We start from the raw sequence: 20,295 nt of genomic DNA on the forward strand, positions 1-20,295 counted from the left end.
ATATCTTTTCAGGATGTGTATTATTATCTTCATTTTACAGCTGAAGAAAAATAGTCTTAGAATTTGTGTTACTGTTCCTGGCCACATGGTGAATATCTTGAGCAAGATTTAACTCCTTGGTGGTAACTCCCACCATCTTTTCACTATAGGATATTTCCTCCCAAATCTTTATCATGTTTCTTATTGGATTGGCATTTTAATACAGTCTGTAGGGTACCAGCCCCATGTGGGAACCGCCAGTAACTACAAGATAGATCACCTTCCATTCAATGTCTCTGCCTTCTGCATTTTGACCATGATGACAGTTCTTTCTGCCTAGAATTTCTCTGTTATGCTTTTAATACAGGAAAAGTTAAATAGATCTCTGGGCAAGAATAGTCATTTATTTGCTGGAGTCTCAGCTGGAGAGAAAATTCCCCCCCTCTCCCCCCAGCCCTGCAGTGTCAAGGCACTTCCTGTTTAATGCCATTGAGTTACTTCCCATAACAGCAGCTCATAAGTCCTATTGTTCTGTTATTTCCTTTCCAATACTAGATATACTGCTGAATTAGAAAGACAAGCTCAGAAGGCTGTGGATACAAAAGGGAAGGGCACCAACTCATGTGGTTTCTTTGTCTCGGTCCTTACTACTATTTACAGATCATTCTATTTGCTTGATAATATAATTGCTCAGAGTTTGCTTTCAGTTAACAAGTCTTTATTAATTGATTTCTATCCCAGTCTGCTCCCTTTAATGCGCTTTGCAAAATGCTTGCTATTTACTTACTGTTAAGGAGGGAATGGCTTCTTTCTAATCTGCATGCTCTGTCCTATGTGTTTTTTTCTCTTTCTGTATAATCAGCAATCTGTTTGCTGTTTACTGCAGCAGTGGAAAGGGTTATAATTTGTTCCCTTTAGTGGGAAGAGAAAGTTGCTGATTGGGATCACAGTTGAATATGAATCTTTTATAGGACAGAAATGTGTACAACATGTTTAGTGATTAAACATTCCTCAGAGGGTGGTCTGGTTTATTCACTTTGACTCAAAATCATGTGCATTATACAAAGTTAGTTCGATATTAGGAAAACAATTAGTATACTACTTCCTACCAATAGGCCAGAAAAGAAAAAAATAATTTGGCAATCTCAATAAAATTTGAAAAATTCTGGAAAAATTTATACTCATTTTATTTTAAAATCTTTCCAAACTCACATATGAAATTTCAATAACATATGTTGTTTCTATAACATCTCAAATCAATGGCTGACTTCATTCTTAATAGTCTCCAATTAAAATCAGGTGGAAAATAAAAATGCCTGTTATTATCATTGTTATCTAATTGTTCTGGAAGCACTAATCAAAGCCATAAGATATAGCACCAAAATAAGAGGTATAATTATTGGAGAGAAAATGCAAAATTATCTTTATTTGCAGATGGTATAATTATATACTGAGAAACACAGAAAAGGATGAACTTAAAAACCATAAGGATTTATAAGAACCTTAAATAAAATGTACTGTGATGCAAGAGGAAACACAGATCTCTCTCCTTACCCCATAAATGGCCCACCAAGACAGGCAGAAGCATTATTATTATTATTATTATTATTATTATTATTATTATTATTATTAAAGGTGGTCTCTTAGGGGTCTCTCAGCCAGTGATGCTCTTGCTATGGATGAATGTGGTGAAAATGGAGTACGTCCTGAGCATTCAGGCACAGCACAAGCTCAGATTACAAGGGCCCTTCATCAGAGTTGTCACCATCACCTTAAAACTCAGCAGTCTTACAGCCCAAATGTGTGTTTTTAAGTGAAGAACCTGGCACCATATTGATACAGAAGGGGAGTTTGGTAAATCTGTGATATTAAAGCCTTCCAATTACAATCCGAATGAGATAAGTAAACACACCTTTACAGTCCAACTTGCATCTGCTCCTCCTGACACTTCTGGTAACAATGGAAGCAGCATGACCAGAGGCAAAACCAGAAGACATGGATCCAAAACTAGGTGTGTTTGAATGTCTAGCAGAAAATAATAAGCTACATGTTATAGAAATCAATAAAACACATTTACAAGTGCATCACAGACAAAAACACCAACAGTATCTAAATCTCTCAGTTCTTTGGATGATGGTAGGATGCTGCAGGTAAAGTTCAGAGGCTGCAAGAGAACAGTTAAAAGATGATGAAGCTTCTGTATTAGTTAGCTCAAGCTGCCATAAAAACATCACAAACTGGGCAGCTTAAACAGCAGATATTTACTTTGTAGCAGCTGGGAGGCTAGAAATCCATGATCAAGGTGCCAGTAAGTTTGGTTTCTGGTGAGATCCCTCTTCCTGGCTTGTAGACAGCTGCTTTCTTGCTGTGTGCTTCCATGGCCTTCCCTGTACTCATATGGAGAAAGAAAAAGACAGAAAGACCGCAAGAGCGAGAGCAAAAGAGAGGGAGAACCATCTCTGGTGTCTCTTCCTCTTCTCATAAAGACAGTTATTCATTTGGACTAGAGTCCTGCCTTCATAACTTCATTTAGCCTTAATTACCACTCTATAAAGACCCTATCTCCAAATACAGTCATATGGGGGAAGGGGTTAGGGTTTCAATATATGAATGGGGGGCACAATTCAGTCTATAATTGCTTCTTTATGTGGGGAAGACAGTGCAGAGCATAATTTGACTTCTATAATTTCAACCCTTCCTCTGGGGGTTTTCTTTCTTTACATTTGAGGTAATTATAAGGAAAATCTCCCTGTAGAGGCAGCATGCATAGGATGGAATATCAGATTGAGGAATCTACTGTATCTTGAGGTTTAAATATATCTTAATAATGTTTAAAAATAAATTAACGATTGATGACATCTCACAGGACTTTCCTTCAAATTACCCCTCCCTATACACATATAGACACACACACACACACGCACAACATACTCTTTTAGATAATTTAAAATGTATAGTAAATTTTTTTGGGGGGGTGATGAATGATTTTTATTAACTGACAAAGGGAATTATAAATAATACTACAATGGAGTACTATAAAGGTAATTTTCACCATTTGTAGGCCTTGGTACATATTGCTAGATTCCTAAGGCATTCTTCTTTTCATTGTTGATACTGGCCTTTGGGAAACTGGAATCCAGTATGGTGAGGAGTGTGATCACTTCCACAGAGGGATACACCAATGGTTCATTAACTTCAGAGGTTTCTTTCCCCTGTCTTCAATTCTGTTTAAGCCATCAGTTTAATGGGACTGAAACACAGACTCAGAAGCCAAAAAGAATTTCATTGTGGTGATGTGAGATGTGCCAGTCATGAATGAAAGGCATATAGTAACTGATTTACCTAGCACATTGAATTTTTGCTACTTTGTCTTCTTAAAGGGGACTAAACTGGTTCATTCAGTGAAGTTGAACTGAGATTAAGAGATATTTAATGCATGGTTATTTAATGTATTTCATTTGGTAGTTTTTATTAAATTGTCACAAGATTTTAACTAATACTGTGGCTTAAACTCCTGTGTCTTAATGAATACCATTGGGTTAAGTTGGCATTGTTGCTGAGAGCTGTGCTGGCCCCTTATTTCTACATTATTGTGGAAGTTATCATTTATTTACTTGTTGGAAAACAGGTGTAAAGATATGTTTTTTCATGTAAATAGCATTTATCATAGGAAAGGACATACTTAGTAACAACAATCAAATCTAGATTATCCTTTCACTGAAAAAGAGTCAGAGAGAAGCTGTACCTAACCAAAAAGCATATACTGTTTTTCCACAATTCCTAATCACCAGTTAATACCTCTAGCATACTTATCCCCATGTCCAGTGGCTTTAGTTTGGAATCATGAAGAGTGATTCAGGCTGCAGAATGGTTAGAAGAGAGGGTAACCAGTTTTGGGTAGAGAAAGAGAGGAGGGGAAAATGGAGAAAGACTCCATTTGTATGAAATATTTGCAACCTCACATTTTCCCCCAAATGTGACCCTATGCTCAGCCAAACTTATTCAACTAAATATTTATAAGTATGTATTATGTGTCAGGCATTATGATATACATTGGGAACACATTAATGAAACTGATTTGTAGTTCTCTCAGCATTTTCAGGTAATCCAGAAAATAGTCATTGAGACTATGAATATGAACTTTTTAATGTCCAACCTTGTTTAATTATATAGCATCTTAAAATTAAAAAAATATAAAGCTCCAAAATGGAATTCTTATGCTTTGTCACATTTGCTAAATTGGAGTGGTTACTGTTGTTGTTATTATTTTGTTATCAGAAAGTTGATTTTTAAATAGGCTTAGTCTGTGAAAGATATGTTTCACGACTGAGTTGTATTTTCTTTGGTTAACTTTAGCTGAGGGTATGAAAATAACAAAACAAAATCTTTCTAAAAGTGCAGGATCGTTAGCCTTTCTACATTTTACCACTGTAAATAAATACATACATACAACAATAAGCAAGAAATATATAATGTGGAAGTATCATTTTCAATCTGAATGGAAAACTGTAGAAGAATAACCTTAACATTAGAAAATTATGTGAAGATCACATGAAGAAAACTGTAACACTCTACCGGTATGTTTTGTGGGGTTTTTTGACAATTTTATTTATTTATTTGAAAGAGAGAAAAAAAAAAAAAAAGAAAGAGAGTGTGAGAGAGAGAGAAAGAGTGGTGGAGGCAGAGTGAGAAGAAAACTTCCTGCTGAGCAAGGAGCCCAATGTGGGGCTCAGTTCCAGAACCCCAAGATCATGACCTGAGCCAAAGGCAGATGCTCAACTGACTGAGCCGTCCAGGTGCCCCTTTACCTAAATGGTTTTTAATTAAAAAAACAATGCTTATACTAGGAAGAGTAAATAGCTGTAAGACATCAGTCATTCCCAAATCGATGAGAATTCCAATGAATAGTTTCCATGTTGACAAAATGTTTCTAAAGGTACTCTGAAAGAATAAAAAGTTAGTATAATAGAATATAAAATCTAAAAGTAAACCCACAATTAGATGGTCAATTAATCTTCGACAAAACAGGAAAGAATATCCAATGGAAAAAAGTCTTTTCAAATGATGTTGGGAAAACTGGACAGCAACATGCAAAAGAATGAAACTGGACCGCTTTCTTACACCACATACAAAAGTGAATTCAAAATGGATGAAAGACCTAAATGTGAGACAGGAAATCATCAGAATCCTGGGGGAGAACACAGACAGCAACCTCTTTGACATCAGCCTTAGCAACTTCTTACTAGACATATCTTCAAAGGCAAGGAAACAAAAGCAAATGAACTATTGGGATTTCAAAATAAAAAGCTTCTGCACAGAAAAGGAAACAATCAATAACTAAAAAGCAACCTTTGGAATGAGAGAAGATATTTGCAAATGACATATCTGATAAACAGTATCCAAAATCTATAAAGAACTTATCAAACTCAACACCCCCAAAACAAATAATCCAGTTAAGAAATGGGCAGAAGACATAAATAGACATTTTTCTGAAGAAGATACACAGATGGCTAACAGACACGTAAAGAGATACTCAATATCACTCATCATCAGGGAAACACAAAAGTACAATGAGATATCACCTTATACCTATCAGAATGGCTAAAATTAACAACACAGAAAACAACGGGTATTGGCTGGATACAGAGAATGGGGAACACTTTTGAACTGTTGGTGGGTGTGCAAACTGGTGCAGCAACTTTGGAAAACAGTATGGAAGTTCTTCAAAAAAGTTAAAAATAGAATTATCCTATGACCCAGCAATTGCACCTACGTATTCACCCAAAGGATACAAAAACACTGATTCAGAGGGACACATGCACCTCAATGTTTATAGCAAAAAATAATATTTTTAAATTTATTCAGTAAATGCTTACAGCAAATTAGATTTGATAATATAGAGGTGATGGGTGGTGGCTTTGACCAATGTAGGGTTAGTGCAGTGGTATGAAAGAGCATCTTATCACAGTAGGTTAAGAGAGAATGAGAGTTAGAAAATGACCATAAACAACTGTAGTTGAGTATATTCGCAATAAAAAGGAGCAACCAGGGGTGGTGGAGATTTTATATCTTTTTTTTCTCAAGAAAGGAATTATTGTAGCATGTTTTTTGTGTTCATGGGAATGATCCAATAGAGAGGGAAAAATTAAAGATGCGGAGGAGAGAAGACATAATAGTCTTTGAAGATGCTGACAGTCGCTAGGATATTAGGCAAAAATAGGACTATCTTAAATCCATAACAGAGTTATGGTTTTTTGATAAGATAAAAATAGAATAATAAATTAATATAGGTAAGGAAAGGGTAATTCTTTTTTTAGTAACATGCGTTAATGAGAAAAAATGTATACCTGGTAAATGTCTGATGGATAACCAGATAAATTGTGGTAGGTTTATTACAATAGTATTCAATTATTTTAAATAATGAGTACAAATGTGTTACCATGACCAAAACATAGAATTCCTAAATATACATGAGTAAGATTAAGGAACAAAAAGCAAGTTTCAGAACACTATATTCATTGTACTATCTTATTTTTAAAAATTATTTATTTATTTATTCATGAGAGACACAGAGAGAGACAGAGGCAGAGACACAGGCAGAGCGAGAAGCCGGCCCCATGCAGGGAGCCTGACATGGGACTCAATCCCGGGTCTCCAAGATCATGCCCTGGGCTGAAGGCGGCACTAAACCGCTGAGCCCCCTGGGCTGCCCTATCTCATTTATTTAAAGAAACAAGGAACACATATAACATTTTTGTATATATGCAGAAAATATTTGGAAAAATTCACAACGAGCTTCATAATGATCATATGGAGGGAGGGTGAGAGAATGTCCGCATTGTACTTTGGGTTTTTCTGTGCCAATTGAATTTTTTAACAAAAACATATGTTGAATTTATAATTAAAATTTGTTAAGCAAATCAAAAAGAGATATACTGATAGATTCCACCCATATATATAAAATTAATACTTCCCCAAAAATTAAGTAGAAGGGAAAATGAACTTAGAAGCACACACACATACAGGCAAAGACATTAGTAGTTTAAATGAACAAATTGCATGAGTAGTAATTCATTCAACATTAAAATATATCTGTTCATTAGTTTATTACTATGTATCCAACATTTTTAGATAGTGTAAATGCAAATATAAGCATAAAATATTGTTCTCAAGGAGCTTTCAATCTAGTGGAAGAGACAAGCGTAAATGTGAAATTCTAACTCAAAGTGGTAATATGTATGACATGAAAAGGATGGGCAGACATAGAGAACAAACATACACTGAATTTCTAACTACATACATTTAAGCTGAGACCCAACAGCAAGTAGGAGTTATCCAGAGAAGAAAGAACATTCCAGGTAGCAACAATAGCAAGTGCAAAGGCCTAGAACAAGCAAAAGTGTCATGCTGAGAGAACTACAAATCAGTTTCATTAATGTGTTCCCAATGTATATCATAATGCCTGACACATAATACATACTTATAAATATTTAGTTGAATAAGTTTGGCTGAGCATAGGGTCACATTTGGGGGAAAATGTGAGGTTGCAAATATTTCATACAAATGACAAGCAAATTCAAGAAAAATATATCAATTAAAATTAAATAAAAACAAGATACCATTTAATTTACCAAGACATTAAGACAAAAGGAAATACCCGGTGTGATTGAGAGTGACACGAAATTGCCAACATTCCTGTGCATTTTCATTGACAGGTAAGTTGAACGCTTGAAGAAAGAAAGTTTTGCAAAATAAATCAAGAGCTTTAAGAATGTACGTGCTTCTGAGGTGGCTGGGTGGCTCAATTGGTTAAGCATCTGACTCTTGAGCTCAGCTCTGATCTTGATTTCAGAGTTATGAGTTCAAGCCCTGTGTTGGGTTCCATGCTGGGTGTGGAGCCTACTTAAAAAAAAAAAAAAAAAAAAGGTATGTGCTTCTCATCTAATAGTTCTTCTGTTGGGTAACTCTCCCAAAAAACTTTTAGTTCCACAAAAAACATAGCCAAATCTGTGTAAAAAAGTACCAATTTCCACAGTACTTCTAGTAAGTCAGAAGTAGAAATAACCTGTCATAACAGTGAAGAATATTCAAGTAAATTATCCATTCTGCATCACTAAAAAAGATACATAAGAAAAGTTTAAAGTTCTCAGGAAAGATCTTTGTTGTGATATAAAAATGTAAATTATAAAAATGAGAAGCAGACTTTTTTTTCAAAAAAAAATGAGGTTCTGTAGAGAAAATGCAGCAAAATGTTATAATTTTTGTATCTACAAGTGATACTTTTTCTTTCTTCTACCTTTCTATAATTTCTAAGTTTACTGTACATAAGAAAGCCATCACATGTACTAAATTTTTTTTTTAAAATACCTACTAGTTATCATAAATTGAAAATATCTAGGCTTCTGTGAAGCCATTTAGAAATAATGTCTTAAAGCCTGGAATATGGAGTAGTAGCTTTGACAGCTCTCTTTTCATGTTAGTTTTGTCTGCTTCTCAAAATTTAAAGGAGACTGTTTAAAATAGGATTAGCCAAAACTGTTTATTCATGGGGCAATAGGTGAAGGAGAGCTAGTTAGAATGGGTCTGGCTTTGTAGTCAGCCTTACTAGAGAGGATATTCCTAAAACCATGAGATGCAGAGTTTCTGGGGGCCTGTATAAAGAAAGGACAGTCGATATGTAGATTCCATGACATTGGAATATGGTAAAAGCCAGAACAGTTTATTATCTAGGTTTTAGCTAATATATTATAGATTCAAATTTTCCAGTAAACCCATTTTCAAAAATGAATATGTCAATTAGTTATGAGTTTTTCTTTGTACAAGGCTGAATTTTTGACCACTTTATTTTCTCTTTATCCCATCGTAAAATTCCAGTGATGGGGGCACATTTCAGGTGAATGAATTGCACATTTATTATTGTATAGTTCTCCTTGTTTAATAAAAAATAAACTTTTTTTGGTACTAAGAGATCTTTATATATCAAGGAAATTAGCTCCTTGTTTGGCAAATATGTTGCTTATTTGCTCTCACTTGATCATTTCTCTTTTGACTTTGTTTACAAATTTTCTTTTGCTATACAAAAATGTATATGTTATCATTTTCTTAAGCTATACTCATGTGTGCAAAATATAATTATATTTTCCTTTGTTTCTGAATCTATTTCTCTTCACTTATATATCCAGCAACCCTGCTTTCCCTTCTTCTCCACGTAATAAGAGATGAATTTTATAAATCTAGTCATTTCACGTTTAAACTAGGACTTCCTTCACACCCCTACCTATTTGTACCCAAAGAGGCATATAAGTTCTGGGGGTCTTGTAGAGTATCATGGTGTTGGGGGAATGTGATTAGTTCCTCAGCTGGGTTCTGTTCATGTTTTCATTTGTTGGGATGGCTATTAACACCCACTGATGGTTGGCCTCACTAAAATGGCTCTGGTCCCCAGTTGTACAGTATAGTCCATGCTGCCATCTGCTGGTGTTTCCTCTTGTTTACAGCTGTGATACCTCTTCGGGTCCCCTAGATCACTCTAGAAACTTACAGCTGTGTATTCATTTTCAGGGTACTTTCATCCTCTCTTCTTTTGCTCTCTGGGGCTACAGAAAGTTGGTGGTATTGCCTTAACTTCTTAATACAGCAATCCCAGTTGCTCCCGTTGTACTGTGATAATGCCAACAAGGACTCCTGTGAAGAACTCTCCCACTCAGAGTTCCAGATAGGAAGTAAGATATAGGTCTTTTCTACTCTAGGTGTTAGTCTTCTTTCTCCTACCCTTGAGAGAATTTTTATGTCATTTTGGAAAAACGAAAATTGATTTTTTTGTTCTCCATATTTTTTTGGCCTTAAAACTGGACCATAGAAAGGCCGAGAAATTGACAATTCTCTTTGACTACCCTAAGGTTGTCCTCCCTCTTTGTGTCAATGAAAACCTTGTGTTTAGTTCTGATGCTTAGAATAACACTGTAGTGTAAAGGAAGTATGGGAAATAATATACATACTTGAATTTAATAATGTCATCTTGCACCAATTTTTATGTAGAGAAATTTGTTCTCTTGCTCTTGCTTCTGGTCATGGTTATTCTAAGGTCTTTTTCACCTTAAGATTTTGCAGAATTTTATCTATATTTTCTTCTAGTATTTTTATAGACTTGATATTTTAAACACTTAAATCCCAGACTTATCTGATATTTATTTTGGTGTACACAGTTAAAACAGGAACCCAGTTTACTAATTTCTCATAAAAATATTTATTTGAGAGAGAGAGAGAGAGCACCCACACATGAGCAGGGAGAAGGAGAAGTATGGGAAAGAATCTTAAGTAGACTCCAAGTGAAGCTTGATACAGGGCTCCCTTTCATGACCCTGAGATCATGATCTGAACCGAAACCAAGAGTCTGACCCTTAACTGACTGAGCCACCCAAGCACCCTAGTTTACTAATTTCTCAAAATGACACTGTGACAACATACTGGTTTGAATTTCTTGGAGGAAGATTTAGCCTGAAGCGCTCCAAGATACCAGAAATAATCAACCGATTTCATGACTGAACCTGTCTTTAGAGTGGTGGTTGTCAGCTTTGACTGCCTACCAGAATATGTAGGGAGATATAAACAATACAAATAAGTTGGTCTTAACCCCTCATGAGGATTCTGATACATTTGTATTTGAGAACAGTTAGGTTATGAGCCTATCTTTATGGCAAAAAGAGAGCATAAGTGAAACCCATGTGACATATATTTTCCTATAGAGCAGTTGTAGAATGTGCATCCCAATCATCTGGAGCACTTGTTGTATTCCAGGTTGCTGGGCCCTACTCTCAGAGTTTCTAATATAGAAGGTCTGGAGTGATGCCTAAGAATTAGCATTTCTAACCAGTTCCTGGTTTATACTGGTGTTGCTGGCTGAGAGACTGCAATTTGAGAGGAGCTGTGATGGGGTATAGAAAGGACTTTTGGGAGAAAATATCTCTTGTCTTTTTATTTGGGCAGAAGTTACCTGCATTTACATTTATACTAGTGCTTCTCGTATCTGAATTTTTTAAAAGATTGTAAATAAAAAATTATATATGCAGAATTTATTATTTATATATACTTATTTAAGAAATGATTTAAGATGCAGTGGAATAAAGTTTAAAAATGGAAAGAAGAGAAAATTGGAACATGAGTTAAATACTGTTTGGAAAGATAAAATTAAAAGGGTAATATACATATGTACATACGCTGATATTGGGCTATAAATTTGGCTACGGTTTCTAGCAGTGAACATTAAACAGGGAAACAAAATCATGACAGGATTTACAGCTCCTGAAATGAAAACAAGCCAGGTGCTTCAGATAAAAATACTTGTCTCTTTCCTGACATCACAGGAAAATTTCCTACATGTTTACTTTCAAAGATTTGATGTACAACATTGCGAATAACATCTTCTCTTATCATTATCATTGCAGTGAAAGCATATGTTCTGTTGATCAAAGTTTAGGCCCAATTAGTAACAATATACTGGGTCATTTGGTCACTAGGTAATTTGGAGTTTCTTTCTTTCTTTTTTTTTTTTTTTTAATGAGTTTCAGAGCATATATACTAAGATGGTACCTCAGGCCTCAGTGTGAAGCCATGATGTCCACCAGAATGCAGTAGAAGCAGTGATACAATGGGCATATATGATATTTGTTCATTGTTGATAGTCTCAATTTGTTGGTGTTTGAGTCAGAGATAAACTTTGAATTATTCTGGGTCTTGGTTCTTACTTTGGTTATTCTAAGCGGTCATATACTTTTTTTTTGAGGATATGGTAATTAAGCATCTTCTTCCTAGAAAATAACATATATTAATTAACATTATTATTCACAAATTACAAATTTATGAATTTGCTTACTCAGTGAAAGAATTTGTGACCTCAGAGTCAATACTTGAAGTCCTTTCCTGGTCATTTTCAGGCATGAGCCTGTGCAAGTAATGAAAAACTCGAGTTGCCGGATGTGCACATTCTCAGCTGAGGTTAATCAGACAGCTTTTCTTGTTTCAGGTTTCATATGATAAAATATTACAGTTTCACATGCCACGTTTTTAACTTTTTTTGTTGTTGTTTTTTGTTGTTGTTGTTGTTGTGATTCCACTGTTTAAAATGGCCCCAAGCATAGTGGTGAAGTGCTTTTCTGACCATGAGAAGGCTGTAATATTCCTTATGGAGGAAATGTGTGTTAGATATACTTAAGACAGGCATGAGTTATAGTGATGTTGGCCGTTAGTTCAATGTTAATGAATTAACAATAAATATTAAATAAAGTGGCTTTAAACAGAAACACATAAAGCAAGGTTATGTATTAATCAGTTGACAAAATATTGGGACCACAGGCTTGCAGAAATATATCTGTTTCCCCAAGGAAAGAAATTCTTCATTTTCCTTAGGAGCAATGAATTAGTGTTCACTAATTCCACATTCTCAATGACATTATGAAATATGACCATTGCAAGTATCAAAACTTGACTGTGTATACCCCAAATTTGCCTTCAGATTTTTTAAAGAATTTATTAGGTCTCTCCATGTATGTTGGGTAAGAGTCCCTGATGAAGAATGGATGTACTGAGTAGATTCAGAGCTATCTTGCATAAGTAATTTTTTCCACTCAATAGGCTTTTTATAAGAGTTATTGGTTCTAAAGCCAGATTGCTAAGGTTCAAACCATGTCATTTACTAGCTGTGTGGTCTTGGGCAAATTTCTTAGCCCAAGCTTCCTTATCTGTGAACTAAAGGAATTAAGAAAAGGAATTGGAACATCTATGATATTGCTAATACTTTATATTGACTGATTGAATATTGACCAGAGAAATACAGGAATGATTAGAATTCTCATTACTTATCAGGGAGGAGGTTAAATAGAGAATAGTAGTCTGCAGATATTAAAAAATAAACCACTCCATTTTTACACCTTAATGAGCATAAGACCTCTCAATTAAACTGTTTACCATTCAGCTCCACATGGTTCTGTTCACAAATGAGTTTGGTGGGAATAACTGAAAGAATAGCCCACAGGGAAGCAAACTTCTCGTTCCCCAACTTTAGGCTGAAAATAATCACGCTACAAAGTAGCTGGGTTTTAAAGAGAAGAAAAAAGGGTTAGCAGCCAATGGAATTAAAAATATTAAAGGGTGAGTTAAAAGTTTAAGATAAAAGGCTAAAGGAAAGGCAAGAAGCTTAGAGATTATAAGAGCAAAAAAGCAAAAGGAAAACTCACTAAAGACAAAGCTCAAGATATATCTAGTTTCCTGAGGGCTTGGTCCCCCACCATAATCATGATGTGCACTACTCTCTGATAAGTAATTCTACAGAGATCTGTCGTAACAAAGTGCAGGACCACTCAGTTCAAGCAACCAGAGGACATTAGACAATGCAGCAATTTATCTCACCTAAATGGAACACACTGATAAAATAAATACAACAGTGAAATAAGTCTGCTATACTAGAGAAGTTCAAGTTTAGCAACCTTCACGTTTGTTCTTAACATTACCTTGATTATTTTTGGTCCTTTTCATTTTAATAAAAATTTAAAATTACATTTCCAGTTGGAGTGTTTGTAGTGCAATCTGTAGATTACATTTAATTGATGATTAAATTGATGATTACCTTTTTAGACTAGGTACAAACTCCAATTTGTTAAATAGATATGGTGATACTAAGCATCTTTGTCATGTTTCCAGTTTGAGGGGAAAGCTTTCAGTATTTTGCCATTAAGTGCATTGCATGTTAAGATTATGTATATATGCTCATCAGAAGACATCATTAAGAGAGAGAAAGTGCAGTGACAGAATGGAAGATATTTTTAATACATACCTCTAACAAAGGACTCATATGGAATAAAGGGCTCCTATAAATTCATAAAAGACAGATAACTTAATTGAATAAATGGGCACATTTGAACAAGTGCTTCGCAAAAGAGGATATCCAAGAAGCCAAAAGACACATGAAAATATGAGTACATTTGTGAGTCATCAAGGAAATAGAAAATAAGACCACAATATAATAGTATTACATAGCCACCAGAAGGGCTAAGATGCAAATAACTGACAATAACAGGTGTTGATGAGAATTTAGAGCAGCTTAAATCTCATGCACAGCTGGTGGAAATGGAAAATGGTAAAACCACTTTAGAAAACTGTTTGACAGCATCTTTTAAAGCTCATCGTATACGTGTTCTCTGATACAATAATTATATACTCAATAGAAATGCTTATGTACGATTGTTAAAGTACATATGCAGGAGTGTTCATAGAAGCATTGTTATGTCTGAAAACTGAGAAATGGATCAAATGTAGAATGAATAAACAAATATATATGTATAATATATACTTATATGTAAGTATTATATATATGTAGTATATTATAAAGTAATGGGAAGAAGAAGCTATTGCTATACTTGATGGAGTATATACTGTAGGCTTCTATTTACATAAAATTCAAAAACAGACAAAGCTGATCTATAATATTAGATTTCAAGGTGAAGAATAGTACCTAGAAGAAGGCATGAGGGGGTACTAGAGTACTAGTAATAGTAAATATCTTGATCTGGAGGCTGTTGATATATATGTGTATAAAAGTTCATTGAGCTGTATATTTGTGGCTTATGTACTTTCCTGCATGTATTATACTTAGTAAAAGAATAATGAAAACAAACTCAAAGCCTAAGGGATTTAAAAAGGCTATTTGATTACAAATGACTAAAAGCTGTCATAAATGTCTACCTTAGAGGAAATGTACCTTAGAGGAAATGTACATAAATGTACCTTAGAGGAAAAAGTAATGCATATCTAAAGATGTCTAAAGTTTATAGACTGCAAAGCTTAGAGCTCCATCAAAGATCTTTTTTTTTTTTTTTAATTTTTTTTTTTTATTTTTATTTATGATAGTCACACAGAGAGAGAGAGAGGCAGAGACACAGGCAGAGGGAGAAGCAGGCTCCACGCACTGGGAGCCCGACGTGGGATTCGATCCCGGGTCTCCAGGATCGCGCCCTGGGCCAAAGGCAGGCGCCAAACCGCTGCGCCACCCAGGGATCCCCTCCATCAAAGATCTTGATGGGAAGACTTAGAAAGGTACCCCTTACTCATTATGCCCCAGAATAGACATGAATTACAATACACACTTATGGAGAGAAATAATTAGTAGTAGACAGGAATATCTGCATTCTCACACCATTAACTGTCTCCAGAGTCCATGCTAATCCCCTCACCCAGAACACTTCAAGACAGTTTCCACATTGAATTCCCCAATTCCATTTGTCCCATAGTATTCTTTTCATAATATATGGTCAATTATTGGGTCCTGATTTGGAACTAAATCTACTTTTGTCAGCCACAAACACACAGCCAAATGAACTGTCCACTGGCTGGTGAACCTGATTGATTTATTGTTTCTACTTCCTTTTTTATTTTAAGATTTTGTTTATTTATTCATGAGAGACACAGAGAGGCAGAGACATAGGCAGAGGGAGAAGCAGGCTCACCGTGGGGAGCCTGATGCAGGACTTGATCCCAGAACCCTGGGATCACAACCTCAGCCAAAGGCAGATGCTCAACCACTGAGCCATTCAGGCACCCCTGTTTCTACTTACTTTTAAATGAGGAAGAACAAGCCTCCTGAAGTAAAAGATACAAAGATTTCTTAGTTTGGTGTCAGTGTGATTACAGGATTTTCACTATCTCTATTTCAGGCTGTTAATGCAATGACCAACAAAATATGAAAATAAAGACAAACATGTAGCATCTCTGAAAACGAGGAAAGGTCCATGAAAAGGTCAAGACTGGAGACCATGGTTAAAGGTTGACTCACCAATTCACTACAAGAAAATGAATCTGTATTCTCAGGATGAAAATGAGCAGGGACGGTGAAGAATGGAAGAGAAGTTCTGGCTGAATAGAAGAGAACTGATTGCCTTTCAATTCCCAGTGTTAGTGGCCTTGGAGTTTGCTCTTCATCTGCCGGAGCATGAAGCCATGCCCCATTACAGACGTCTGATCCAGAGCTTCTAGCACAGGCCCCAAGGAGGGGTTAGGGACCACTTCCTCTGAGCTTGTGGAATTAGCACTTACTACTGGAAATGCAGAAACAGAACTCAGCATACCAACCTGTTTTCCTCTCAACATGTTTTTGTGTAGAAGCAGTACTGGAAACTTTTCAGGAGTCCCGGTCTGGTTAGCCAGCATGAGCTGTGAGCGGGTGATTACGCAGCAGCCGAAGGGGAGACCTGTGCAGGAGGTGGTCAAGGGCCTTTCGGCTTTCACCTGACTGGCATTCCCAGCTGTTCCCGCCCTGGTGTTCTTCTGGGTGCACACAGACCTCCCAAGCATGGTCCATGGTCTCCCCTCCAGTCTTGGCCCCACGCAAGAGAGCAGAGTTCTAAAGCAGAAGGGAAGAGAACTTCAGTGGCTGGGGGAAGCTTTTAAAGGATACCCTTACTGTGTCAAAAAAAAAAAAAAAAAAAAAAAAAGAATACTAAATACTATCAACATTGACTAATAAGAGAAAATGAGATATAGAGACAAAGATAAAACACAGGGATAGTGAAGAAACACAGTACTGCTTGTACTTCCTTTTTATTGATTTGAATCAACCATTTTTGAAAGTATCAATTCTCACTCCTCTTTATCTGTGACTTGAATCACATTTCTTAGACCGATTGATTTCTTATTGTTCACCTAGGATAGGTTTTTCCCCCCCTCAATCTTTTTTTGTTTTTTTCTCTGTTCTTTAGTTGGGATATTTTTTACTGATTTGTCTTAAATTTCATTAACCCTTTTATTCTTTTATATTCCAACTCTTTGTAAGCTAACCATATAGATTTTTTTATTTCATACATTGTATTGTTCACCTCTGGAACTTTATATTGCTATTTCTGTATATTTATAGTCTGTCTTCTGAAAGACTTCATCTGTTCATTTATTCTATTAATATATTTCTTTAAATTCTTAATCATATTTATAATAGTGATCTTAAAGTCCTTATGTGATGATTATAATACCTACATCATCTCAAGATTTCTATTGACTACTTTTTATCTAATTATGTTTTTTATTTTTCTAGGTCTTTGCGGGTACAATAATTTTAGATTATAAGGTGAACATTGTGGATGATCGATTGTAAGGATTCTTGATAATACTAGTTTCTTCTTAAAAACATTGAATTTTGTCCTGGCAGGCAGTCAATTTACTAGATCTTGAATCTGTCACTTTTAGTTTTATGTTTTGTTTAAACTTTATGTTTTGTTTTGTTTCTATTTCATCTTTAATCTCAGGGTGTGGCCTTATTTCTAGTACTTGATCTTTACTTCTGTATTTTCCTTTTCTGGGGTCCCAGTTGAATGCCTGAAGGGTTCAATGAGATTTCTTTACTCTGACACAGCTAGTACTCCAATATATCCCAGCACTGCAAAACTTCCAGTGTCTTCTCTTTTCATCTCTTAACTTTGAAGCAGCTTTTTCTATTAGGCTTTTTGAAATCTTTCTCTGTAGGTGTACAGCTTAGACCTTGGTTAAAGACTCAAGAGTAATCTCCATGACTTCTAGGTCTCACATCTGTGTATCTCCTGGATCTCATTTTTTTAAACTCTGTCTTAAAAACTCTACTTCTTTTAAGTGCCCAGAAGCCCAACTTCTGCCTCATTAGCTTAGCAAGACTGCTTCTCTGCTTTGGCTCCAATGTCTCTTAGTTTTGATAGATGTGTGTTTCTAGGCAGAAAGCCTAAGTGATTATAGTGTTTATCTCACTTTGTTTCCCTTCTTTCAAGTTCGATCTTGCCTATTGTGCAATGACTAGAAACTATTGTCTTGTATGTCTTGTTAAGCTCATAGTCACATAGAATGTGTGTATGTATGAGGTAAATTAAATATCGGTTTTCCTATCATTTAAAAGAAAAGTTGATGAGATTTTAAAAGAAAAACAAGAAGATGTAGAGTGTTACAATTCATGATATTAAAACACATTATAATATTACAATATTTTTTTAAAAGGCTGTAATGACTCCAGGATAGACATATTATGTTGAGCAGTGATGTGTACTATACTCCTATAAACTTTCAATACTGTTTTCAACAATGTTGTATTATCACACATCTAGTATATACCCTATTTCTTGTACACTCATTATGTTGATTTGTATCATTTTTTTTATTGCTTCTTCCAAGAGTGTTCTCATTGTGGCCTTATATCTGGCAAAATATCTAAGACTTTATATGCCTAAGGACATAAAGTTCTTCTTTTTCAGTATTTTAAATATACTACTCCTCTGTCCTTTTGCCTTCAGTGGTGCTGTTGAGAGATTAGACATTAATCTTTTGTTTGTGGGTGATCTACTCTTTTCCTTTACATAGTTTTATTATTTTAATATTGTATTTGTTATTCTTAAGTTCCATGATCACTGAGATGTAATTCCCCTAATGTTTGTGGATTTTATTTTCCCCCACTGGCCTGCTAGTGTCTTTTGTTTGTTTGTTTGTTTGTTTGTTAGTGTCTTGCTAAAGTACATAGAGTAGTGGCTTCTTCTTGCTCACCAGGTCCAATTATCATCAATGTTTTGGACCAGTATGATGGAAGAAGTGAGGGAAGAAAAAGATGATCAAGTTCTTTCCCTGTGATCTATGTTATGATGTAAGTCTGATGAGTTTATACACGCCTTTGGTAAGACTATGAAGACTTTTCAATTCAGATGGTCTTTATAAATCATTAGAGCAAGAACGAAAAAGCCTTGACCTGATCAATAGTTGCATACGAGGTGTCAGGGGATGTACTGACTTGTTTAAGCAATGAAACCACATCTAGAACTGCAGCTATAATTTGAGTCACCACCACCTGATTGCACTTATGGTAATTCACTTTTATTCTCAGAGTAATCTAATTTCTGCACAGGCCAAATAGGCTGAATTGGAATGTGGTAGGAAGGAATTTAATACTAAATGTTGGCAAAAATGGAAGATGGGGTGCTTTATGAATATTTGGGCATATATACTTGCACAGAAATTTGGGAAACCAATCTATTAGTATGTAGTAAAACTGCCCTCTGATCCAAAAGCATACATCTATCTATCTATCTATCTATCTATCTATCTATCTATATTGATATATATATGTATGTATTGATATGTATATAAGATGGAAGAAGAAAGTCCTTGAATACAGTATGCTAGCATTTTCATTTTTATTGTTAAATCTGTGCAAATTGAATGAAAATGTATACCACAGTATTAAAAATGGTTACCTCAAGTTAAAGGAATTAATAATTGTAAATTCTAGATTTTTTTCTTATTTTTGCTTTGACAACATATTTTTAAGTAATAGATAACTAGGAAAACTGTCCTAATATGATGTAAAATAAGAAAGCAGTATGCAAACCGTATGTATAAAATATGCATGTAATAAAGGAAAATGGAAATATGCCAAATGTTAACAGCTTTTATCTTTCACTATTATTATCATTTCATTTTCCCCTTGATATTTTCTTTTATATAAATATATAATAAATATAATTTCTTTGTAACATAAAATTATCATCTTTTTAAAATGTTTCTACCATTTGATCAAGTTTAGAATAATTTATGGAGATATTAAATGAACTAATAAATATTTTTAAAGATTTATTAGAGATAAAATTGGAATTATCTTATTAAAAAGAAATAATTATAAATATCTATTAAGCAGAAATGCTTAACTATTGAACTCATTTTGCAAATATTTAGTATTGAATATTGATAAAGCATTTGATACATTTTCAAGTTTAAAAAGCAGATTAAAGTGTGGTACTGGCACAAAAACAGACACATAGATCAATGGAACAGAATAGAGAATCCAGAAATGGACCCTCAACTTTATGGTCAACTAATATTCGACAAAGCAGGAAAGACTATCCACTGGAAAAAAAGACAGTCTCTTCAATAAATGGTGCTGGGAAAATTGGGCATCCACATGCAGAATAATGAAACTAGACCATTCTCTTACACCATTCACAAAGATAAACTCAAAATGGATGAAAGATCTAAATGTGAGACAAGAACCATCAAAATCCTAGAGGAGAACACAGGCAACACCCTTTTTGAACTTGGCCACAGCAACTTCTTGCAAGATACATCTATGACAGCAAGGGAAACAAAAGCAAAAATGAACTATTGGGACTTCATCAAGATAAAAAGCTTCTGCACAGCAAAAGAAACAGTCAACAAAACTAAAAGACAACCTACAGAATGGGAGAAGATATTTGCAAATAATATATCAGATAAAGGACTAATATCCAAGATCTATAAGGAACTTATTAAACTCAACACCCAAGAAACAAA

General features: G+C 34.9%; 1 long non-coding RNA gene across 2 annotated transcripts in view; it reads left to right on the forward strand.

Annotated features, from left to right (window-relative positions):
* The window catches only part of LOC112670765 (uncharacterized), a 92,871-nt gene extending 73,465 nt beyond the window's left edge, over positions 1-19,406 (forward strand). For both annotated transcript variants that reach the window (XR_007401942.1, XR_003143193.3), the window contains 2 exons: positions 14,881-15,066; positions 15,684-19,406. This is a non-coding gene — a long non-coding RNA (uncharacterized LOC112670765). The remainder of the gene's footprint in view (positions 1-14,880; positions 15,067-15,683) is intronic.
* The last annotated feature ends 889 nt before the right edge of the window (positions 19,407-20,295 follow it).

The sequence above is a fragment of the Canis lupus genome, chromosome 14 (assembly GCF_003254725.2).
Source record: "Canis lupus dingo isolate Sandy chromosome 14, ASM325472v2, whole genome shotgun sequence".
In the NCBI taxonomy this organism is placed as follows: Eukaryota; Metazoa; Chordata; class Mammalia; order Carnivora; family Canidae; genus Canis; species Canis lupus.